Below are 25305 nucleotides of genomic sequence, written 5' to 3' on the forward strand. Positions count from 1 at the left end.
ACAGAGGGACAGGAAGATCCTTACATTCAGCCCTGAGGGTGGGCAACAGCTTGGGGGTGCAGCAGGGTAGCTCTCCCTGCAGCCTCTCCCTGAACTCCCTTCCCTGGGGCTCAGAGCTCCACCCTGCCTGGTCCTCAAGGGTAGGGATCGGAGCAGCCCGGGCGAGTCCCCAGGGACGCGGCCACGTCGGGAACAAAGGCCCGCAGAGGGGTCGTGGAGCGCGAGGCTCCCGGGGGGCGAGGCGGGGGCTACTGCCCTTCCTCCCGGCTCCTCCCTCCTCCCTGCGTCCTCCGCCTCCTCCATCCTCTTGGAGAGGCCGGGTGGGCGGCCGCGCCAACTTCACTGAATGCCCCAAAGTTGCCGGGTGCGCGTGTGGAGTGAGGCGGGGAGCCCGGTGGAGAGGCGCGGGGCTCCCGGAGCCTTGGCTGCCATTCAGGAGGCCGCCGCCGACCACTGGCGGGATCGGGGTCGTGGGCAGGACCGATCGCTCGCCTGGCGCCGCTTCCCGCCCAGCGAGGGGACCGGCCCGGCCGCGCCTCTCTCCCCGCACTCGCCGGGGACGCAGAGTGGGCGCTGTAGGGAGAACAGCCCCAGCATCTTCGGAGCGGAGGGCGCAGTTGGGGGCGGATGCTGCCCGCGCTGGACGCGGGCCTCCGGAGACTCGGATCCGCCCGCCGAGAGGAGGAGGCTCGGCTAGGGTAAGTGGGGCGCCCCGCGTCCCGGCACCGCCTCCTGGGCCCCAGCCGGGAGCCGACCGCATCCCGGAGCGCGCGCCAAACTTTGGGAGAAGAAGGGGACCGGCGGAGGGCGGGAGGGGAGTTCCCTGAGCGAGGAAAACCCCCTGCTGCCAGATTCCCATCTGCCTGGTACCCACACCCGGGTCACCGCACGAGCCACAGGCGAGGATCTCAGCACCGTCACGCCGACCACCCTGCACATTCCAAAATGCACGCTTCTGGGAGCGCAGGGTTGGGACTTTTAAACCAGGTTGGGTTCTTGGCTGTCCCCGCAGCTCCTTCCACCATGAAAGGGAGCTCCCGCCCCTCTCCCCGCCCCCCACCAAACGCCACATCAGGGGACCACTAACTCTCTGTGCTTTGGAAAGTCGTGACTGGGACCCACTGAGGCCCATGAACGGGGAGGTCAGAAGCAGACACCGCCGTCTCCGGGGCTAGCAAGAGCGGATTTGGTGTGGAAATTAGGTGGCTGGGTGTGCGCAGCCCTTCCGGAGCCGAGGTGGGGTGACCCGAGCCAGTGATTCAGAAACTTTTCAGGAGTTCTTCTGGGCTGGGGTCTTTGGGCTGTGAGGAAAAGGCTGCGTGCTGGTGCTGCGCTTGACATCTGCGTGGTGGCGGTGACAGGGCCTTGCAAAGAAGCAGAGACCCTTCCCCCACGGCGGATGTACTTCCTAGGAGGGATTTCCAGGGGAGGGGGGGGGGTCCCAGCAATGGGCCATATATGTGGGGCCATGGATTGAGCTGAGATCAAAAGTCAGGCCTGTTGGGAAGACGATTGTTCCTTACACCAGGTTACTAGTATCCTGTCGTGTCCCACGGATCTTCTTGAGCCTAGTGCAGTCCAGGGCACAGTCTTAGTCAGTGCCTGCCAGACAGCTGATGGCACCGGTAATGAATGCATTGTGGATTTGGTGTGAGCGGAGCCCAGTCAGCCTCAGCTGAATGAGGAAAAGGCCTGGCTGGCTGAAGAAAGCCCCACCTGGTCTCTTCTGGGAAGAGACAGACCCAAGTGGTATGTCCCACCATGCCTCATGGTCACCTCTCCCACCCCAGAACAAGAGGAAGGTTCCATTTCAGCATCTGGCTAAATGGGGATGGAATGGGATTGGAGAGGTTGTATGCCGTTTGGCAGACAGCTCTGTGGTGGACAGTTAGGAGTAGCTCCATGAGTCCCCCCATGCCCTCACCATGGGGGCAGGTGAGTTAGTGGGAAAGAGGCTAGTGGGCACATGCTGGGATGGAGTCCCCGGGACACGCGGAATTTGGGTCATCTACCCCTGCTGGCTCCTGCTAGCCTGGCTGGAGAAAGGTGGTTACAAGAGCCTTCCAGCAGGGGCTTGGCTTGGTGGTAGCGCATGACAGTGGCGGTGAGGGGGTGACCACGGTCCCTGTACAGCATATCCGTGTCTGTTCTTCTGTGACGGTGGGTGTGAGCTGCCCAGGGGGGCAGAAACATTCCTTTTTTTCCTGGAACTGGGGCTGCCAGCAGTTGGGACGGATGTCGGGGGTGGGGTGGGGCGTGGGGGTGGGGGTGGGGGGTGGTCTCGGCCTGTCATTGGGAAGATATATGTCAGTCCCGGCTCCTGTTCCTGAAGACTATTGACTAGCAGCAATGTACACTCCAGGGCCCTAAATGCCAGGATTAGCAAGATGCCCGCATAGTGCCAGGCCTGTGGTCGCAGAGGAAAGAGGAGGGGTTTGTGCTTGGCTACCCCAATTCCCAGTAGACTACAGTTGCCTGTCCCTTTCATACCCCATGCACCCTTTGTCATGGCTTCTGGAGCCCCACAGATAGTGTCCCCTTAGGCCGGTACACTTCTCCAGCGCTTCCATCTCTTCTTGTTTACAGATGGGAAACTGAGCCTCAGAAAAATTAAATAGCCCTCAAAGTCACCCAGCTAGTAAGAGACCAAGCCAGGATTTGAACCTGGAAAGTCTGACTTCAGAATTGTGCTGGCTTCACCATGCCAGCCTGTCTGTATTGGTCTCCATAGCAACAAGGGAGAAGAAACACCGGTGATCCTTTCTAACCTGGTTCTGCGGCCTCTGACTGCCTATCTCTTTCCACAGTCTCTGTGGAGCCATGGAAACCAAAGGCTGGGTGGTACCCAGCTCTTGGAGCCTTCGATGTGGCTCTGGAGTCAGGAAGCTGGAGGTTTGGGTGTGAGTGCAGGGGCATGGTACAGTAACTCCACGAAAGGCAACTCCCTACTCAACTGAGAACGGAGACAAGAATTGTCCTTCATGACTGTCCTTTGGTTGAACTGTCAGTAATCTGCCTTAAGTGGGTCCCTCTACTCCTCCTCTCCCCCCCCCCCCCCCCGTGCCCCTTGAGAGCATAAAATTTTATCTGAGGAAGTTATTCCTCACCCGGCCATTTCCCTGGTGGTGAGCATAAGGGGTCCGGTCGTGGCTGTGCTAACGACTATACCAAGTGCCTTGCAGAGTTGGAGTCTTCAGACCATCAGGAGGGATAGGTGGGGCAGAGCCAGGCAACTGGGGTCGGGGGGGGGGGGGGGGATAGCAATGGCTCACCTTGTCCCCAGCTGTGATTGTGTACACAGGGTCCACAGAGTATCCGCTGTCTGGTCCCATTGGGTACAAGAGGGCATGAGGACCAAAAGTGGATGTCTAAACTCATGAGCTGGGGACCTGTTGCCACACTGCCTCAGTACCCCCCCTGCAGATGCCTAGGGTGGGCATCTGGGGTTTTAGAATATCTAATATCCTGTTCCTCCAATTTCTGAGTGTTAGGATCACTCCTTCAGGGGCAGGATTTGTGTCTACCCAGAGCCTCTGATGTGGTATCCATGGTATGAGAAAAGTAGGTAGCCTTAAAAGGATGCAAGAGGCCTTGGATGAATGTAGGGCACCAGGAGCCTTCTGCCCCAACTTGGCAGAGTGGACATGTTCGATGTAGAGAGGAGGACTGGGAATGAAGACCATCCCACCGAGGACAGGGGCTGGTCATCTTTGTGCCTTCATGCCCATCTTGGTGCCTGGCACGTGAGGGAGCTGGGAGCTGGGAATGTTATCAAGTGATGGGTGAAGCGGAGAAGGACCGTGCCATTGCTGGGAAGCTGCCCCGAGGGCATCTTCTCTGCTAGAGATGGCTCAGAGAGGTAGAGTAGCCTCCAGTCTCAGGAAGTCATGTTTCAACAGCACTTTAACAGGACCGATTTTTATCACCCTTTCTTCTCTGAGGCCTGAGGAGAGGATAAGAAGCCGCCTGCCCTGCTCCAAAAAATGGATTCCACAGCTGGGTGTGGGTGGTGGGGAACAGGGTGTTGGTCTCTGCAGGCTCAGGCACCTTCTGCCTCCATTGTCCCAACTCTAGCTGCTTATTCCTGGTCCCCAGCCAGTGTGGAGGGAGGAGCTGGCCAGGGGATCCCCTCAGTCAGTTTCCAGCATCGGCCTGGCTCCTCCTGAGTGCTGCTAACTTCTCACAAAGATGGCTGTGTGCTGGAGCACTGAGGGTTTCTCTAAACTCTGGGCAATTCATCACCAGGGAAGTCTGTGGGAAGTCTGGAGGAAGTGTGGAAAACCAACAAACCAATTTCCCACTTAGCCGCCCCTGGTGGCCACAAGTAAATAGCCACTTCTGGGGCCAGCCTGGACTGTTGGAGGGTTATGCCTGCCCTTCCCTGCCCCACCCCATCCCCTTAACTTCGAGAGCTTCAAAAGCCAGGGAGAGCATCTTGGCCAGGCCCATTCTTGAGCTGCTGGACTAGATGCTGGTGGTCGGGGTCAGGCAGAACTTGGGCGAGAAAGGACAGCCTGGGACTGCAGCTCAGCTCTGTCTGGGTGAGTACGTCTATAGTCTGGGATGAAGGCGGCTGCTTTGGAGGGTGGAGAATGCTGGGGCTTTTCGCCAGCTTTGGGGCATTTTACACTTTGCTTTAGGGTGGGTGGACCAAAGTTAATTTTCAGGTCACATTGTTCTCCGAGGTGGGGCCCACTTGTGAAGACTTTTAGGGACCATGTATTCATTTCCTTTGTATATGTCCTGGATTGACAAAACTGTCCCAGAATTGGGTCCGTTGGGGCTGGGTGGGTGGTGGGAGGTCACCCACAGCTTCACAGAGAGCAAGCACTAAGTGGACCTTCTGGGTCTTTGAGATAGGTAGCTGACCCTCTGATGGTAACTGCAACTTACTAGTGAACTGAAAGTTCACACACCATAAGAAATGGAGGTGGGCTCTAGGTGAAGGCAGGTTCCCAGTGTCCAGGATATTCAACTCAGGGCCAAGAAGAGTCCCGGGGCCTTCTCATGTGTGGCTGTATGAGCATAGTCTATAAATCCAACCCTTGGGGAGCCTGGGAGAAGGGCATTGCCTGAGGGTGCTCAGTACTGCCGCCACCAGGCTGCTGGAGAAGAGAGTCATAGGGTGGGTTCCATATTCTGCAGGCTTTTCCTCCTTTGGTGTTAGGGGTGGAACTCAGGGCCTTACACACTCACTGGGCAAAGTCACTACCAGTGAGCCCCCTCCCCAGGCCCATCCTGCAGACTTGGTGGGGAGGAAGGGCTGGTCAGCCCCACAACCTCATACAAACCATTTTACATTGGGCAAAAATGCATGTACACACGCACACACACACCCAGGTATGCCCCCACACAAAAAATATTAAGTAAACACAAAACACATAGATAGACTCCAAAAACATTTATAGGCACAAATGTCTACAAACTCAGACCCACAAATTCAATGCCATATTCACTGAAAAGACAAGCTATGTGAAACTTAAGAACATTTTTTGGCGAGCTATTTAACCCTTTCATCCTTTCTCGGTCTATAAGAAGGGACCGGGAACAGTGCCCTAGTGTGGCTGACTGTTGTGAGTTCCAATGTATATGGAGGTTAAAACTGGACATAGTGAATACTAGATATGTTATTACTGGCATCCTCCTGGCACACCCCTGTGCTATTTGTTTATAGAGCTGAGGGTACAGGGCATCCCAGCGATCCCCACATGTCAGTGAATGGATCAATATGCTCCACTGATGAACTCTGGGTCTCCGGGATGGGAGCATCTCCTTGTGTTAGACTATCAACTACAATCTATTAGGAAGACTGCCTTGTCTACCCACGGGCAGCTCCAACAATGTAGGAGCGAACTCCTCCGAGAGTTAGTGGAATTCCTTCAGCGGCAGTTTAAAAACGGGTTACATGGAATTCCCAGTTTAGCCAGGGAAGCCTGCAAGGCCAGAGGCAGGTGGGGCTGCAGACCCTGTTCCCCTTGATCTCATCTACATAGTGAACTTCTGAGCACAGTTCTGGGTCATAAGAAGGCTCACAGGTGGGTATAGTGGGACATGCTGGTAATCCCAGCACTCTGGAGGAAAAGGCAGGAGAATCAGGAGTTCAAGGCCATCCTTGGCTACAAGGAGACTTCAAAGCCAGTTTGGGCTATGAGACTCTGGAGATAGAGATGGATGGATGGATGGATGGATGGATGGATGGATGGATGGATGGATTATAGATAGATAGATAGATAGATAGATAGATAGATAGATAGATAGATATAGGGAAACACACAGATACACACACACACACACACACACACACACACACACACACACACACACACAGATATCACAGGTCACAGTCTAGATAGTGCCATTGAGTGCCAGTGCCTCTGCAGGATGATGGGCTTTTGGTATGCACCTAGTGTTCACACAGGCCACATCCAGATGCTTGTGCCAGCTCCACTCTACCTGTGAGCTGGCCCCACCCCTACGTCGGCCGCCGTCTCCCTTCCTCTCCGGCTGTCTCACCATCTGCAGGATCCTGGAAAGCGCTCGTGTGGCTGAGCCAAAGCAATGCTAGCTGAGGAAACATTTTGCAAATAAATGCTCCCCACCCCCGCAGCGGCAACTGCGCTAATTTTCAGCCAAGAATTTCACAGCTCAAAGCACACCACTCCGGGCTGGCTGGGCTGGCTGGGCTGGCTGTGGTCTTCAGCTCCCCTCTGGAGACAGCCAAAGGCCTGAGTGCTAAGGGCAGATGCCCAAGTCCGAAGAAACTCTAAGAAGCCATTTGTCCCAAGAGGGAGATCATCTCCTCAGAGAATGAATGGACCTCCTCTGGCCCATTTGCAAAGGCTAACTCCCTGTGTTGCTAACTCCTTTTGCAGCTTGCTTTGATGTCTGAGGGCAGGGTCCACAGGAACTAGAAGCTGCAACAGTTGCTATGCCAGCGTCACCCCAGATCCTTTTCACATGCCCTCACTGGCTTCCCGGGGAAGCTCCTGAGCTGGTCACTGGCACCGCTACCATTTTCAAGCTGTGCTGCCCACATCCACGGCTGGCAAGCTAGCAGATCCTTACCCTACCATGACATCACCAGTGTGTATTTGTCCTGATGTGGCTGTACCCAGAGGAAGGGGTCGGAATGTGCCTGAGGATCCAACTGAGGAACCAGCTCCAGGGGGTTGGTGTCACATGTCACTGTGGGCACCTCAGGAGGAAATATAGTTCTGGCTCCCTGGGTCTGACCTGGCATCCATTGGCTGACGCCAGTTGGCATTTTCAGATCATACAGCAATCTCTATCAGCCCTAGTATCTGCACCAGTGACTTAATAAGCCAGGAGGAGAGGGCAAGCCAAGGTCTCAGTTTCCCCATTGTGGGGCATTTACCCACCAACCCCACAGTTCCCCAGAGTTTTCTTGAGTGCGAGCAGTAGGAAATATTAGATAGAAGGATTTATTGCGGAGAATCTTGCGGAGATAAACAGATAGAAAATAAAGGATAGCCTCGAGAGGGCCTGGAACCTTTTCCAACGGGCCCAACTGTCTCTGCCCCAGGGTTTTTATAGAGACACCAAGGGGTGGAGCAAAAGACCTCCTCCCCCAGCACAGCCAAGTGCAGACCATCCCAGACACCTGCACTCAGGCCAGTGGTCCTAATCATCCTCTATGCGGACCTGCTGGGTAAAGCCACGAGAAACTCGAGAATGGGCTCCCACACCCCATGGTCATTCCAATAATGCAGAGCCCTGGGTGGCTTCCATGGCTTGTGATCTATGGAACACTCCCTCTTCTGTCTGCACCTGATCTCCTGTCTAGACTTCCAAGCCTCCCCTCATTTCCTGGGCACACAGCCTGCACTCCACAGCCATTTCGGCTGCCCAGGACACCCCCTCCAGCTCTCCTTCCCCTTGGCATGCTTCCCCTTGGCATGCATGCCACTCTCTCGTGGAAGCCCGGCTGGGTAGCCCCCATTGCAGAGCCTGCATGTCCGTGCTATCCCGCAGCATGGGTGGCTGTTCGTTGTCTGGCCAGTGGTCTCCGCTGGGTAGTGACTCTGACGACAGGATGGTCCTGCCCTACCCATCTGTGTCTCCTGTGCTGAGCATTGTCCCATGGCATGCCGAGAGCGTACTGTGTGGTGTCTGAGTACAGAATGGACGGGCTGTAGATGTGAAGCAGGACTCGGAGGGAAGCAGCTGCCAGAGATGGTAGGCTGCTCCAGGCCAGGATGATCCTGCTAGGGAGCAGGCAAAGGGGAGTCACGGTAAATGGGAGTGACAGGGAATGGCAGGGGGGAATGGGGACCCCTAGACACATGACCTGTTTATTTATTACTCAGTGGGACCTGGGCGAGGATCCTGAGGATGGAACTGAAACCCTTGAGAGGCTTCTCCATCCATCCACCCACCCACCCACCCATCCACCCATCCACCCATCCATCCATCCATCCATCCATCCATCCATCCCTCCCTGTGCCCAGGATACCTCTTTGTGCTATGCTGCTGGCTCATGGATGGGTGTTCTCTAGGCTCCGTTCAGCCCCATAAGCCTCTTGATAGGTGCTCATCCAACCTTTTCATCACCTAATCCTGATCCCCAGGCAATGCAGGTCTCTAGGGCTGTTGTTTCTTTGGGGAAACTGAGGCACAGGGTGGGGAGGAGCCACTTGCTTTGTGGTTCCACCTGTAGTCCCCAGTTTGTCCTTTTAGAAGTTGTAGGGCTGGATTTGGGGGTTCAGGGATCTCACACCTTGTCTTACCCAACACTTCCATAAGGTGGACTGGTGATCGCGGAAGGTCCTTCCTTCTGGGAAAGAGATGAGAGGGGCATCATGTGTGATAAGGACTCAAGAAGGCTTTCCTCATGCAGGAAGCCCTAGAAAAACACAGAGATGAGGACATTCAGATGGGCTGGCTGCAGGGCCAGAGAGGAGTGCCGCCAGGCTGACCTGTTCACAGGATGCAAGAAGAAAAGACAAAACAGGACAGTGACTACACACGCAGACTCTACAGTCAATCTGCCTGCCTGGGAAGTCCTGCTCACCCTTACTGCCTGTGTGGCCAGGGCCAAATTGCTGAACCTTTCTGTGCCTCAGTTTCCCCACTAATGGAACTCAGCATATAGGGGTGATGTGAGAATAAGATGTAAGGCTTTTTCTTTTCTTTTTTTTTTAAAAGATTTATTTATTTATGTATATGAGTATTTTATTTGCATGTATGCCTGCATGAGAGAAGAGAGCATCAGATCCTATTATAGATGGTTGTGAGCCACCATGTGGTTGCTGGGAACTGAACTCAGGACCTCTGGAAGAACAGCCAGTGCTCTTAACCTCTGAGCCATCTCTCCAGCCCTCCAAGGCTTTTTCTGATTGCATTTATTTATTTACTGTGTGTGTGAGTGCCAGAGTCAGGACTTGTGTGTCCTGGAGATTGAACCCGGGTGTCAGGCCTGGCCCCAGGCACCTGAACCATTTCTCACCAGCTGTAAAACATTTTTATACAAGTGCCAAGAGCTGAGCCTAGTACACAGCATCAAGCAAGGTGAGCTGTTTTATATACAGGGGTGTGTGTGTATGCGTGTGTGTGTTTGTGTGTATATACATTTATAGATATGTAATATGCACATATATTTTTTTCTTTGGGTGTTTTGAAATACCTATGAAGTCCTAGCTAGGCTAGAAACCTTCTGTGTAGACCAGCTTCGCCTCCAACATATGGCCATCCTCCTGCCTTGGCCTTATAAGTGCTGAGATTACAGATATGTGCCACTATGCCTGGGTATGAATTTTTGAAAGCAGTTAGGAAGTAAACTGAGTCTGTATCTTACCTCCCATTAGATGTCATCCTTGGCACGACATCTTTTGTGGCATGCTACATGCCTCACTGAGCCCTGTTCAACCTATCGAGGTTGGCAGCAGTGTGTCGTTTCTCAAACCACAGCTCAGAGAGAGGCAGAGCAGCCCCGCCTGAGGCTACCAAGCCGTGGGGACTCAGAGCCAGGCCTGACTCCCTGGGTTTACCTGTGCATAGGTCTCTCCTCATTGTGGAGCTTAGAGAGGCTGGCTGAGGCAGCCTGAGGCTGTGCCCAGGACCAGGGTATAGAGACTATAGTTGTGAGTCCCCAGAGCAGGGAGGATGGAAGGTGACAAGGGAGAGGAGCCAGGACAACTCAGAGCAGGATGGCCTGGAGGCCACAGTATAAAGCTTGCTATTCATAGCCCAGGGCAAGCCATTGAGTCATTGGGTGGAAAATCTGACATCACTGCATCACTCTGTCTGCTGCCTACCTGCCAGTCTGCCCTTCCTGGGTTCCTGGAGACCTCAATGTCCATAGTCCTACGAGGGCAGGAGGGCGGGTTTCCACCCCTGGGTGGCAGGGCCACAACCTGCCTTGCATTCTCCTTCCCAGCCTCGGTCTCCCACCTTCCCACCTTTCCTATTGTCCTGTGAGGAGTCCAGGCCAGCATCATGGTACTCAACTTCTGTGTTGAATTTTCAGAGTCTCTCTTCCTTGAGAAAGGTGCCTGGTCTCCTATTGGAGTCCGTGTTTGCTTTTGTTTGTTTGTTTGTTTGTTTGTTGGAGACACCAGGCTGGCCTCAAGCACTATCTAGCCAAAAATGACCTTGAATTTTTTTTATTCCATCTCCTAAATGTTGGGATTACAAGTGTAGGTCACCATGCCTGGTTTTATGGATTGCTGGGTATTGAACCCAGGGCCTTGTGCATGCTAGGTATATCTCTCCCCACTGAACTACATGTCTAGCCTAGGGGTCAGTGTTCAGAAAGTGAAGCTGGTGGGCCTTGTGCCCAACAGTAAGCTGTGTCCTAGATGGGAGTGAGAATTTGATAATCAAGCCCCTGTTTCCAAGGATGCAGCTGAATGTCTGAGAGACTTTTGTTTCAGCATCTTTGGCCAACTGCTTTATGTGCCTCAATCTGATAGCATTTACAGATGCCAACAATGAGACCCAAGGCAGCTCCCATGTCTGGATGGGCAGCTGTTCACTTCCCTAGAGACTGTGGACCCAGGCAGGAGGTGGCACAGAGCAGCAGCTTCTCCGATTATGGGAAGTCTGTGGATACGAGAGTTGGGCGACGGATTTGTTTAAACCATTGCTGACTTTTCTGTCAAGAAGGCACATTCTCCATGTGTCAGAGGGAAGCCTGTCCAGGGTTTGATGGGTCAGACCTGGAAAAAGAATATGAGTCAGGGTGGGGCGGAGTGCCAGCTTCCTCGGCCCAGGCTGTGGGTACAGGATGCCAGGCTGCTGCAGCTGCTGCTGCAACTCAAAGCTCTGTTCCTGCTGCCCTCAGCCAGAGGCGGGAAAGGGGTCTGTGCCAGCTCCATACAGAATGGCACCTTTGCCCCCTCCAACCACCTTGCAGGGGAGACCCAGTTAGCCTGGTTTCCCAATTGAGAACACCGAGGCAGGGAGGCGTTTCTGACTGAGCTCTCATAGCTGGAAGGAGGAGGAGGAGGAGGAGGAGGAGGAGGAGGAGGAGGAGGAGGAGGAGGAGGAGGAGGAAGGAGACCCGAGTCCCCTCTCTGGATACACAAGGACAGAGGGTCACTTTCTTCCTGGAGGCTGGGACCAGCATGGCCCTCTGACAAAGGGCAGTGATGGGCTCTTTGGTCCTCTCTCCTTTACACTTTATTCTTTAGTCACAGATACAGGTGTGAGTCCAGAGAGCACCTACTGGAATTTGCAGGTGCCTGTGTCCAGGGACAAAGAACTGAAGCAGAACTACATGAACAGAGGAGACAGAGATGGTTATTTAAAAAGAGAAAGGTACCAGGCAGCGGTGGCGGTGGTGGCGCGCGCCTTTTATCCCAGCACTCAGGAGGCAGAGGTAGGCTGATCTCTGTGTTCGAGGCCAGCCTGGTCTACAGAGAGAGTTCCAGGACAGCCAGGGCTGCATAGTGAAACTCTGTCTAAACAAAAACAAACAAATGAGAGAGAGACACACACACACACACACACACACAGAGAGAGAGAGAGAGAGAGAGAGAGAGAGAGAGAGAGAGAGAGAGAGACAGAGAGACAGAGAGACAGAGAGACAGAGACAGAGAGAGAGAGAGACAGAGACAGAGACAGAAAGAGACAGAGACAGAGACTCCTGAAAGTGGAAGTGGGCCACAGAGTTGGGAGAGGTTAGAAATTCAAAGAATACTGGGCCGCAAGAGCCCCTGACCCCTGGCTTGTAAGGGCCAAACTGTAGATTCCCACTTAGCAGTGATCATAGATGGTGGGTGATAAGTATGACAGAGTGGGATTCTGCAGCACCCCCATGCTAACTCTGGTCCCAATTATTTTCCAGGTTGTACCTCCATTTAAAACAGGAAGCCCTGTGGAGTAGAATTTGAGTTGCTTTCCAAGGGGACAGGTGGCTGGGGCTGGGGACTTGGGCCTGCACAGCATAGGTAAAACCCTAAGTTTGATCCCAGCACTACCAAGTACATTTAAAAAAAAAAAAAAAATGAAGAACTAAAACCAAAACCAAAACCAAACAAAACAAAAATCCCCGATATTATTGGTTGCCTGTGTAGACTGTCCTGAATGCCCCAGCCAGGCATAGGAATGGAATTCACCATGTAACCTTTTCAACATTGTACCAGGGACAACTGTTACTTGTCATCAAAGTTAAAAGAACCAACAATAAAATAAAAAAAAAAAAAAACAAGACCAGTTTCTGTCTGCCTACTAAGGGGACGGCATGTCTCTCTAAAGTCCAACTCTCCTGTTTTACAAGCCTTTCTTGTTTTTTTTTTTTTTTTTTTTTTTTTTTTTTTTTTTTTTTTTTTTGGTTTTTTTCGAGACAGGGTTTCTCTGTGTAGCTTTGCACCTTTCCTGGAACTCGCTTTGGAGACCAGGCTGGCCTCGAACTCACAGAGATCCGCCTGGCTCTGCCTCCCGAGTGCTGGGATTAAAGGCGTGCGCCACCACCGCCTGGCGCCTTTCTTGTTTTTAAATGAGTCTCACGGAGCCCAGGCTAGCCTCAAAAGCCGTGAAGCCAAAGATGACCTTGAATTCTTGATCCTCCTGCCTCCACCTCCAAAGTGCTAAGATGACAGGCTCGCACCCCCATGCCCAGCTCTCAGAAAAAGCCATTTAAATAGGCCTTGAATTTATGAGGAGATACCCTAGAATCAGATACCAGCAGGAAAGATTAGGGGACAAACGGAAGCTGTCCCCGATGTCTAAGGAAAGCCAGCCTTCAGCACAGCGCGGGGAAGCAAGGGCTCTCCAGAAATTCCGATGTGGTGACTGAGCAGAGCCAGAGAGGAGGGGAGACACAGGTCTGGGTGGTTTTACCACGTCTAATCCCACAAGGACTAGGGGGTGGGGAGGGTGGAGACAAGAGAGGCCTCTGCCAGTCTAGGCTCCTTGGTATGTTTGGGAAGGGGGACGGTTCCCAGAAATCCCTGAAGAAGGGTCACTGGAATTGGGCCCGTTGCACAGAACTGGACTTGGGGTACAGTGACCTAGCCACTGAAGAGGATGGGATGCCACAAAAGGCTTCAGGCCTGCAGCCCCCTGGGCGAGTGTGCAATGGTCCCGTGCTGCATTCTGGGTAATCATAGGTAGGCCGTTTGTGAAGGCCATTTATTTCCAAGCCCTTCTGTAGAGAAATAGAGTCAGGGCTGGGTTAGCAGGCAGCCTGGGTGAAGAAGGGGTCTACCCTAGGTATCTACAGAGGGCCTTTAAAGCTACAAACTGCTCCAGGATGGCTTTTAATGACTCAGAGGGTAAAAGTCCATGTGGTGTGAGTTTGACCCTTGGAACCCACATCTGGAGGAGAGAACCGGCTTCCAAAATTTTTCCTGACTTCCATACACACATGTAAATGTGACTAAAAATGCTACAGGAAAATGGCGACCCATCCCCACGAGGGAAATGAGATCCTTTCTCTTGCCTCAGAGGAAGGTGCTCTCAAACACAGGTGTCCAGCTGCATCTGAGGAGAGGAAAAAAAAACATAAAATTTAGCATGAAAAAGTTAGCCAAAAGTCTGGAAGCCCCTCCTGCCCTGGGGGATGCAAAGGCAGAGTGTTCAGGAAAAGCAGACAGTAGATACACATGGGAAAAGGCCGGTTGATGTGGACATTGCCATCTCCAGTGGATAGAAGAGGAAGGAGTCCACAGAGCAGGACCTTCACACCCTCCAGGCTCAGCCATGGCTTCCTAACCCAAGTGAGCAGGCTTCGAAGGTGGGTTGGCCTGGTGCTCTGTTCAGTCACTTCAGCTCTGGATGACCTTGTCCCCCACAGCTTTCCCGGCAGTGCCTGGGTAACTGTGTGGCTGTACCCCACTGACATTTGAGTGGGTACTGTTCTAGGAACCCCTACTTGGCCATCATCAGTCCTCAGGGTCTTGGCCAGAGTTTTTTCCCTTTTTTTTTTGCATGTGACTGAAGCTTCAGAGTTCTGAGATGAGCTCCCTCAAGTTTAAGGGGCAGTCTGTGAGATGGGGAAACACACTTCTCCTTGGGGCCTTTAGAGGTGGCCCATGGCGGGGAGGGCATGGGGCGGGGACTGTTCAGTGGGGCAAAATCAGGAGCATTCAAGGCACAAGGAAGTGATGTCTGGAGCCCCCCACCCAGGCTGTCCCCCTCCCTCATGTCTGATCTTGGGGACCATTGGCAAAATTATTAAGGCCACTCCATGTAGTTAAAAGGGAGGTTTATTTAGTGGCGTAACTTACAAATGAAGGGATAGGTAGGTTGCAGGGTCTGGGAAAGGTGCAGCGCAGTCCAGCGATGTTCTCTGGAGAACTCTGCTCGGTCTATCTCCAGCGTCCAGGGTCCAGGAACCAAGAGAGGTGGCGCATCCGGATCTCGGGTCTTCAGGGTCCTCTCTTGGCCCTGCCTTGTAGGTGTGACAGTTACCGAAGTCAATGGGGATTGGAACTTTCAGATTAGAGCTGGAATGGCTACCCACTAGGGGAAGGAGTGTCAAGGTGAAGTTCAACAGCATACCAGACACATTTTCCCTCCCGGCCTCCTTCCTTGTTACTTTCTGTCCTTACTCACCTACATGTTCAGTCTGTGTGGTGACAGCATGTGCACGTCACCTCTAAGAGTGAAAGTGATTAGCACAGAGGACCTGGAGATAAGCATGCTGGGAAGGAATGTCCAGCCAGAGGCAGGGGGCCTAGCCCTTCATGGTGTGACCTTGACTCTTCAGCTAGGTGACCTTGGGCAGATCACTTAGCTTCTCTGAGCCAATGTTTCTTGTCCAGACGATGAAGGGCAGAGTGGCAGGAAGGGTCCAGGGTGGTGGGAAGGGTCCAGCCTGTCCAGCCAGCTGCTGTGGCAACTGGGCAGTGCCAGAGGCCTGAAGGTAACCGATGGGAGTGGAGGGACTTGGTGCTGGTCCCTGGGGGGTTGGCTCTGGCTGTGGAGCCGGATGCAGGACGGCTCTGAAGACATGTATGTAGGGTTTGGGCTCCACTGTAATGGCTGCACCCACCCGGGGTTAACGGCTGCCTGGTCTCCTTTGAGGACAGATTCCCTGTGCAGCTCTTTACAAGTGTTTTGAGAGTGGTTATTTTATTCGCTTGATCATAATGGCAGAGGCCTGGCACACCGTTCAACAGCAATAGACAGAAACCAGTATAATCCATCACCCCAGTTCCTCCACCTCGTGTGGCTGATTAGCTATTTGGTCCAGCATCAGCAAACCGCACAGGGACAGGTGGCAGAGGACAGAAAGTTTTATGTGCATGAGGAAAAGTATGGTTTTATTTATTTATTTATTTATTTATTTATTTATTTATTTAGGTTTTTCGAGACAGGGTTTCGCCGTGTAGTTTTTGGTGCCTGTCCTGGATCTCGCTCTGTAGACCAGGCTGGCCTCGAACTCACAGAGATCCGCCTGGCTCTGCCTCCCGAGTGCTGGGATTAAAGGCGTGCGCCGCCGCTGCCCGGCTATGATTTTTTTTTTTTAAACCAAATTTGTTGTGATTTTTTTGTTACATTTACTTTCGTATTTTGTGTATGGGACGGTGATATGCGTGCATACAGATGCACAGGCTCAGGTGTGAAGGTCAGGGGCAACCTGTTGGCTCCTTCTTCCCACCCCTGCGGGTTCTGGAGCTCAAGTTCGGATTGTCAGGTTTGGCAGCGAGCTCCCTTACCCACTGAACAGGTCTCACTGGCCCTCAAAAACAAACAACAACAACAAACCCTTGTTGTTTTGAGACAGAGTCTCGCAAATGTAGCCCAGGCTAGCCTTCAATTCCTGGCTTCCCTGCCTCAGCCTTCAGAGAGTTAGGATTACAGATCTGTGGCACAACCCCCAGGATGAGAGTAAGGACACAGTTTGATCTAAATTTGGGACAATGTTGCAAAGAGCTGCCTATCCTGAAAGTAGTCTTTGTTTGTGTACCACCCACTGTTTTGTACAGGGCTGAAGGGACATGGCTGTGCTGTGTGGGGCTAGAGGGACTCTCACGCCACCATCTTAAAAAACCACATTCAGGCAAACTACAAAAGAGGAGCCAGTCTTGACGAGCACTCAGGGTAAAACACTGGCTTTCAAGGTTTTTCGAACTGAAACCTCAGCACAGATACACATAACTGAAAGTCTTCGGAACCATGTATGTATCCTTCTGACACACACAGGAGACACTCTGGTACTTTCTGTTTTATACAAGATCGTTCTGTGGAAAAAGACGAAAAAGGAGGACAAGAGCTTGCCTGAGTTACTAAGTAGATTGCGCATCCTTCAGTTTGAAACCTGACTCCTAGCGGGAGAGAGCAGGAGATGGGATCTTGATCATTAGTGTATGTCGGATCCACCTCGGACCTATGGGAGCAGCCTGCCAGATTCCACCTCCAGAGTTCTGGTGGTGATGCTGGCCTGGCCCAAAGATTTGCATACCACAGAATTCTGAAGTACCACTGCTGCTGAGGCCTGGTAGCCCTTTTGAGATGGTTTTGTTATGTAACTCAGGTTGGCTTCGAACTCGCTGTATGTATACAGCCTAGGCTGGTCTCCATCTTGGGCTTGTAGATGTATGCCATCGTGCCCAGCTTTCTCCTGGACTGATTTTAGCCAACAGACTCCTTTTGGTTTGCTTTATGGAACAGCTGAGAATGGGTGATGGCTAGCACAAGAGGGAACGATGATCTTGGATTGTCAAGGTGGTCCCTGGTGGCCCTACCCGGTATCTTTGGGCATCTTGAACACCGTCCTCCTAAAATCTAGCTTACACCGTTTATATAGAGTGCAGAGTGTTCAAAGCTCCAAGCACTTGTGCCCAGCCCTGGCTGAATGTCCTGCCTCTGGAATCCCCAACCCACAGAACATAAAGCCCCCCACCCAGCCTTCTGAAAACACTTCTGGAGGCTATGAAAGGCGCCGTTTACTCAGTGATTTCACATTTCTATTTTTCTAGGGGGAGATGGTAGGTCAGGCATAACTTCCCAGTGGAGAGGTGCTCCCTCTGTCTCCACTGGGGTCTGCTGGGGTTCACTGGCCATCCCTGGCGTCCCAGTTTTACCTGGAGAGCTCTCCGAGCACTGAAGCCTGTCTGCTTCTGAGACAGGTTTGTGGGACTCTGGGTCCCAGCACTGATTGTCCCGGGTCGCTTTCGGTCCCCTGAGCCCCTCCCTAACCTCATTCCCTAAGCTAGCAACCAGCTCAGCTGGGAGCAGACCAGCTAGGAGGAGAGTGTTAGTGGGCACAGAGCCTCCTCTGTTCCAGTAACAATGGCCCCTTGATGGCTAGATCGGGTCCCCTCGCTCCTATTGGACTTGGGGGAGGAGAAGGATACCAGCCCTGCCCCCACCCCCAGGCAGTCAATGCTGGGTGTGAGGTTAACTCAGAGGCCTTACCCTCTGTCTGCCCACAGGGTCTCTTTCTTCTTTATTCTCTGGGTTCTGACCCCTCTCATCCATTCCCCTCTCGCGGGGGCCCTAGGAATGGTTCAGTTCACCCACCTCAACAAGCATTCATGGAACAGACTCCTGGGCCCTGAGGTTTGGTGCTAATAGGTGTGGGATAACGGGCATAGATGCCCCTTGAATTTGGAGCTTTTACGGTTAGCCTACTCTGGTAACCCCACAGGCTTCAGGGAGCTAATGTTAACCCCTTCCTCACAGTGGATCTTCAGGGCACTGACAGTTTTAGGCTTTGCCATCTAAGGGATCTCATACTCAGCTGGGATTAGACACCCCTAGGCCTCTTAACTGACTGTGTTTAGCACCTTACCACAGTACCCCCCCCAACTCAAAGAGGCAGGTGTTTGTGGATGGCCAGATAGGAATTCTCAGCACCACGTATTTTTGTCCGTATCTGAACCTCTGTGGATGTGTTACCTTATGTGGTAGAAGGGATTTTTTGGGTGTCATTTAAGGGTTTGGGGATGGCAGAGTGCCCTGGATTAGCTGGGTCACCCCAAATAGAATCAACAGTCCTTAGAAAAGGGAGGCAGAGGGAGACTTAGCTACAGAGGACATCACTATGCATCAAACCCAGGTTTTTGCGTCTGCTAAGTAAGCACTTTGTCAGCTCTGCTCATGTCCAGCTGGGGGGCTGGTTTTGACTGAATCCTACACCTACAGTCTTAGAAGTTCCCCAAGCACCCGGTCCTAGTCCACACAGGGAACACGGACCTATTCTTTCTAGCTTCTGTGTTTAGTCAGCCAGAGACTCCACCCCATGGCGGACACCATGGTCCTTGCTTATAATCCCAGCCCTGGGGAGGCTGAGGCAGGGAGATTTCTGAGAGTTCAGGTCTAGACTTAATAGTCTGACCCTCAGTCAAAAGAAGGATGAAATGGAAGGAGGGAGAGACTAGCACTTCCTATCAGTGTGGCCTTGCTGGTGAGCTGGTGTGTGGCAGGTAGCAGCCAGCAGCTTCTGCCGTCTCCCAGTTGTCCTGGGCTAGTGAGGTTTGATGTTCTCAGTAGCTCTTGGTCTTTACTAAGGCAGGGTTAGAATCATCTAAGGATCTTTCAGCAGTCCTGATGCCCAGACTGTGCCCAGACCAATATAGTCATAATCGCACAAGGTGGGACTTAGCCATCAGGAGTTTTTTAAGCTCCCTAGATGGTTCATACATGCTATCAGGATTGAAACCCATCGCTCCAGAGCAGGCTCTACACATTCATAACAGTGATGCTTCTCCTCCACCTGTGCAGACATCACTAATCAATCCCAGCTCCCTTTTTCCCAGTGGGATGTCCCTGTTCAAATTCAGCATTACAGGAAACCCTTTCTCACCAATCAGCCTCAGTGAGGAGTTGAAATTAACTTGCCCTCCTAGCTGAGAAGCTTTAAACTCTCTGGCTAGAGCCATGCGTATGTCCAGTGGTATCTGGACCAAAATAATGGTAGAAATAATAACATCGAGCCCTTGACCAGAAATAGTAACTGCTACAGTTATATAAAGATTGTTTGGACTGGTTAGGAATAGCCAGAGTGAGTCAGCTAGTGTCTGTCTCCTGCAGTAAATTGCCCAGCTAGGAGACATACACCAAGGAATGCAGGCTAATGGTGCCATAGGACAGACAGGCTCTGGCTGACATTTGTCTAGACCAGCAATAACAACCAAGTGGGTACAGGTTCCTCTCCACCGAGAGCCTCATACACACTTTGCCGGTTCTCAGGGCAACCGTGTTGTCGGTTGCTTGTCTCACTGCAGAGACAAAATGTCTGACAGAGGCAACCTAAGGAAGCGGGGAGGTTGTCTGTGTTTACAATCCCAGGGTCAGTCTGTCCTCGAAGGGAAGGCGCAGCAGCAGCAGGAGCGGGAGACTGTTGGTCACTGTGGTTTTTTTGCATCTGCATCAAGAAGCAGAAAGTGATGAATCTTCACTCTTAACTCACTTTCTCCTTCCTGTTTTTTTTAAAGACAGGGTCTCATTACATAGCCAGAGCCATCTTGGAACTCATTATGTAGACCAGGCTGGCCTCAATTTCCCAGAGATCCTTCAGCCTCTGCCTCCTCCTGAGTGCTAGGATTAAAGCCATGAGTCACCATGCCTCCGTCACTTACTTCTTTTTATTTAGTCAGGACTCCCACGGAATGGTGTTGCCAGCCTGTAGGACTTCCCACTTCAATTAGCATAATCTGGAAAATCCTTCTCGGACCTGGTGACTCCAAATCCCTCCCTCCATCAAGCTGTCAATCAAAATTGACCGTCAGAGCAGTTACCTCAAAATCCTATAGCAGAGCTGTCTCTGTGGAGGTGAGGAACAGAAAAAGAAGAGCTGTGTCCCCACAGAAGGCCAGCCCTTGCCCTCCTCCCTCCATGAGCCTCCCAAGCATGTGCACCTTCAATATGGCCGTTGCATAGACACAGTTCTGGTTGAAAAGTCGCTAATGAAGAAAACTGTGAAAAGCTCCAGAACCAAAAAGCAAGGAGGGCATTAGAGAGGGTATTAATATGTGTAAAGGTATCAGTGAGCCTTTCACGGTTGCAAGGTGTTTCTTGTCACGTGTATCCTTATTGTCACCTGTAAGAGTGTGGCTGTAAGTTAATTCCTAGACCAGGAATTTCTGGGCCAGAGAGTTTCTTAGTCAGTTGGGGCAGCTAACATAGTGAGTGTCCTTGCTTGGGAGATTTACAAATAGCAGAAAGTTGTCAAACATGGTTCCGGAGGTTGGAAAATTTAAAATCAAAGTGCCAGCACATCCAGGGACTAATAAAGGTCTCATTCTCTAACATCCAAGATGACACCTGCATGCTATATCCTCACATAGTGGAAGAGGTGACTAAGTTCCCTCACACCTCTTTTACAAGGACACTAATTTTACTCACAAGGATGCTGCCTTCTGGACCTCGTCACTCTAGTCACTTTCTGAAGGTGTCATCTCTCACCCTGGCACACCAGGAATTCAGCTTTAACGTGAGAATTTTGGAGGGACACCAACATTTAAGCTACAGCAAAGAGTATGTATATTCTGAACTGGGGCACTCAAGATCACCCTGGGCTATATAGTGAGACACTGTCTTAAGAAATAATAGGGCTGGGTGATGATGGCACACGCCTTTAATCCCAGCACTCGGGAGGCAGAGCCAGGCGGATCTCTGTGAGTTTGAGGCCAGCCTGGGCTACCAAGTGAGTTACAGGAGAGGCGCAAAGCTACACAGAGAAACCCTGTCTCGAAATAATAATAATAATAATAATAATAATAATAATAATAATAATAATAATAATAAGGATTGGGGATGTAGGTCAGCTGGTAGAGTGCTTGGCTAAAATGCGTGGAGCCCTGGATTTAATACTCAGTGTGGTAGTTTGAATGAATACAGCCCCCATAGGCTCATATATCTGGATGCCTTGCCTACAGTTGGTGAAATTTGGGGGGGCCTTGTTGGAGGAGGTACGCCATTCCCAGTTAGACTCTCCCTCTCCACCTCCAACTTTCAGATAAAATGTGAGCTCTCAGATACTGCTCCACACCATGCCTGCCTGCTGCCATGCTCCCGGCCATGATGCTTATGGACTCCCCCTCTGAACCTGTAAGCAAGCTCCCAAATTAAACACTTTCTTTTATTGGTTGCCTTGGTTACAATGTCTCTTTATGATGACAAAAAGGTACTCAAGATGCTGTGGTAGTTTGAATGAAAGTGGCCCCATATGCTCTTAGGGACCGGCACTGTGTGGCCTTGCTGGAGTAGGTGTGTCACTAGGGGGTGGGCTTTGAGGTCTCAGAAGCTCAAGCCTGGCCAGTGTGTCACTGTCACTTCCTTGTGCCTGCGGATCCAGATGTAGAACTCCCAGCTACCTCTCCAGCACCACGTCTGCCTGCATGCCACCATGCTTCCTGCCATGAAGATAATGAACTAATCCTCTGAACTAGAAGCCAGCTCCAATTGAAGGTTTTCCTTTATAAGAGTTGCCATGGTCATGGTGTCTCTGCCCAGCAATAGAAACCCTAACTAAGACAGATATGCAGCACAACAAACTAATAAAATTAGTTATGATACCTCACAGTTGGAATTGTAGCACTTAGGAGGTGGAAGCAAGAAGATCAGAAGTTCAAGGTCATCCTTGGCTATATTTCTAATTTTAAGTCAGCCTGGAATACGTATATGAGACCCTAGTTCATAATAATAATAATAATAATAAAAGTAATAGTAAGGGAGCGGGGGTGTTAGTTTAGTGGTAGAGTGCTTGTCTAGCAAGTGCAAAGCCCTGGGTTCTGTTCTCATCTCCAATAATAAGAACAATAAATAAACTACAATAATAATGGTATAAATAATGTTGTTTTGGCCAAACAGTTCTTCCAGAAGGATACCCCCATCAGCATTGTATTAGCCAGGAAAGGGACAGGGTCTGTTGCTGAAACAATCAGACCCTAAATCTGAGTACCTTAACACAGCAAAAGCTTATCTTTCTCACACATCACATTTGGCTCTCCCACAGCATCGTGAATCCAGCTGCTTCCATCTTGAACTAAGCCCATCCAAACATATGGCCGACCATTTAACACAGTCTCTGGGGAATGTGTGGAATTATTTTAAGGACCAGACCTTGAAGTGGCCTGTGTCACTTTCGCCCATATCCCACAGACCAGAGCCAGCCACATGGTCTTCACTGCCTCAAAGCGGGGCCCTGGGGAGGAGCACACAGGCACCAGGTGAATGCTGCGGCTGTGTCCGTGGGTCCCCTGGAACTTCCCTCACAGAGTTCTCCAGGATGTCTCGCTCTTTGCTGACTATTCCAAGAAATGGCATCAAGTGTGTGTGTGTGGGGGGGGGGAGACTGTGATGGCCATTCTTGGTTGTCAACTTGACCACATCTGGAATCAACTAAAACCCAAGCGAACACTTGTGAGGGATTTGCTTTAATTAAATAATTTGAAGGGGGAAGACCCACCTTTCATCTGGATCTTTTGAGGCAGGAAGCTTCATCTTTAGTCTGGGCCACACCTTCCGGTGGCAGGGTGTGTAAAGGACGTGGAAGGAGGAAGCTCTTGCTCTTTGCCTGCTTGCTCTCGCTCTCACTGACAAGTCTGTTCCTTCACTGGCATCAGAGACTTCAGGGTTTCAGTATATACTGTAGACCAGCTGAGACATCCAGGCTTGTGGGCTGAACAACTACTGGATTCTTGGACTTTCCGTTGGTAGGCAGCCATTTGTTGGAGTAGCTGGATCACAGTCTGTAAGCCACTTTAATATAAAGCCCATATATGGGAGATATATATATATATATTCTGTTCCTCTAGAGAACCCTGACTAATACAGGCATGCCTCCAATTTGCCCTCCCATACTTTCTCTAGCAGCTGCATACCACACCATGGTTCTCTGCTGTAATATTCAGAGCAGATTGTGTTCATGATCAGGACACACCCCGGTGGCTTTGCCCCCAAATTTCCCCAAACCCAAAAATCCATTTGTGGGAAAGCCTCAAGATTTTTAAAAAATGTTGGCTGTTATTCATAAAAGCATATAAAGGCATGTGAGTGGCAATGTAAAATTAGCCATGTCGAAATCTTTGCCAGCTGTACTGCGGCCTGGCTTGGCAAGAATCTTCCTTGCAGTTCTGAGGCGCTGTCTCTGTCCACCTCCTCTCTCTCCTTCGGGGAACCGTGTACCAAGTGAGGGCCAGAAGTGGATAAGGATAAGGAGAGGGATAAAGTGAGCCTCTTGTCCACTGGTGTTCTGCCCCAACTTTTGCAAACTTCTGGGCTTTGACCGTTCTTAACCTTGAGGTTAATGTGATGGTGTGGGCCTTATGGTCTTAAAAGCTTGAGGCTGAGTGTGCAGGGTGTATGTTCTCGGATGGAAGGTTTGCACACAGGAACAAGAGGACCGTTGGAATTTGGTCTGGTGTCATGGCAGAGTGTCCTGCAGCAGGATGCCAAGCTCAAGGATGGGAAAGTTCGTTTGCTAACCAGAGGGAAATGTCTATGGCTGGAAGAGCAAATGGGCTCTGCCTTCCAGGTCACCTTCCGGGTCACCTTCCGGGTCACCTTTAGTGGACTAGCTCTGCACCCAGAAGATAGCAAACAAAAGCAAGAATCCCAAAGCACCCCCACAGCACTCTGTGTGTGTGTGTGTGTGTGTGTGTGTGTGTGTGTGTGTGAGAGAGAGAGAGAGAGAGAGAGAGAGAGAGAGAGAGAGAGAGAGAGAGAGGGAGAGAGTTCATGATATTTGCTCTAAGATAGGATCTCACCATGTAGCCCTGGCTGGCCTTAAGTTCACAGAAATCCTCCTGCCTCAGTCTCTTGGGTGCTAGGATGACAGATGACATTCACTATGACTCTTTTTTAAAAAAAATAAATAAATAAACAAAAACCAACCAAAGAAACAAAGACAAATGGCTGTAGTTGTGGCCACTGGAAGACCCTTAGGTCTCTGTTTCGGTGCCCTAATATGAGCATCTTCCACTGAGCTTTATACCAATATTCTCCTTGCAGGAGAGTTAAATCAAGTCCTTTTTTTTTAAAACAGCATTTCATGTAGCCCAGGCTGGGTTTAAATTCACTATGCTGAGGAGGATGACTTTCAATTTCTAATCCTCCTGCCTCTACCTCCCAAGTGCTAAAAATTGCAACTGTGCACCACCACACCTGGTTTTATGAGGTGCCAGGGGTCGAACCCAGGGCTTTATGCACACTAGACACTCTGCCAACTCAGCTACATCCCCAGTCCCAAATCAAGCATCTTATAGGTGCCCAATACGCTGTCCACACTGGGGAGAAAAGATGAATACCAAAAGCAAGAGCTGACATTCCATACACCACACACGTCCATGCATTCATTCCACAGATATTTATTGATTGCTGCCACAGGCCAGGAGCTGTGCTTACTGCCGTGGGGCATCAGAAGCCACGGTCACCATCCAAGGAAAGAGTAGGGACCCTCCCAGAGTCCTTAGTTCTTCTCACGCCTTTGCCCATAAGTTTATTTAGCCAAACAAAACATGCATGGCATAACGTAAAACTCACCCCTTTAAGGGGATGGAGGAGAGGCATTGGCTGCTCTTTTAGGACCCGGATTCAGTTCTTACTACCCACACAGCAACTCACAACCACCTGTAACTCCAGTTCCAGGGACTATGACACTCTCTTCTGACCTCTGCAAGTACTAGGCATGCACCCGATGCGCATACATATACGTGAGCAAAACATTCGTGCACATACATAAAATAAAACAGATAAATCCTTTCAAACAAACAACCGCCACTTTAAATGCCCAGTTTCCTGGCACTAAGTGCAGACACTCCACCACCACCACCCATCCACGGCCAGAACCCCTTTTATCTTTCCAGAGGGATGCTCTGTGCACAGACAGAAGTGATCCTTCCTGCCCCCGCCTCCTGGGTAGCAAGAGCTCCAAATGGCGTTTCCGCACTC

General features: G+C 51.3%; 1 protein-coding gene across 1 annotated transcript in view; it reads left to right on the forward strand.

Annotated features, from left to right (window-relative positions):
* Positions 1-236: 236 nt before the first annotated feature.
* Chst3 (carbohydrate sulfotransferase 3) overlaps positions 237-25305 on the forward strand; it is a 38879-nt gene continuing 13810 nt past the window's right edge. Inside the window, exon 1 of the mRNA XM_052744915.1 lies at positions 237-698. The gene's annotated coding sequence lies outside the window, so the exon portion shown is untranslated. The remainder of the gene's footprint in view (positions 699-25305) is intronic.

Source organism: Peromyscus californicus, unplaced genomic scaffold (genome assembly GCF_007827085.1).
Source record: "Peromyscus californicus insignis strain IS unplaced genomic scaffold, ASM782708v3 Scaffold_19__1_contigs__length_69161282, whole genome shotgun sequence".
NCBI classification, from domain to species: domain Eukaryota; kingdom Metazoa; phylum Chordata; class Mammalia; order Rodentia; family Cricetidae; genus Peromyscus; species Peromyscus californicus.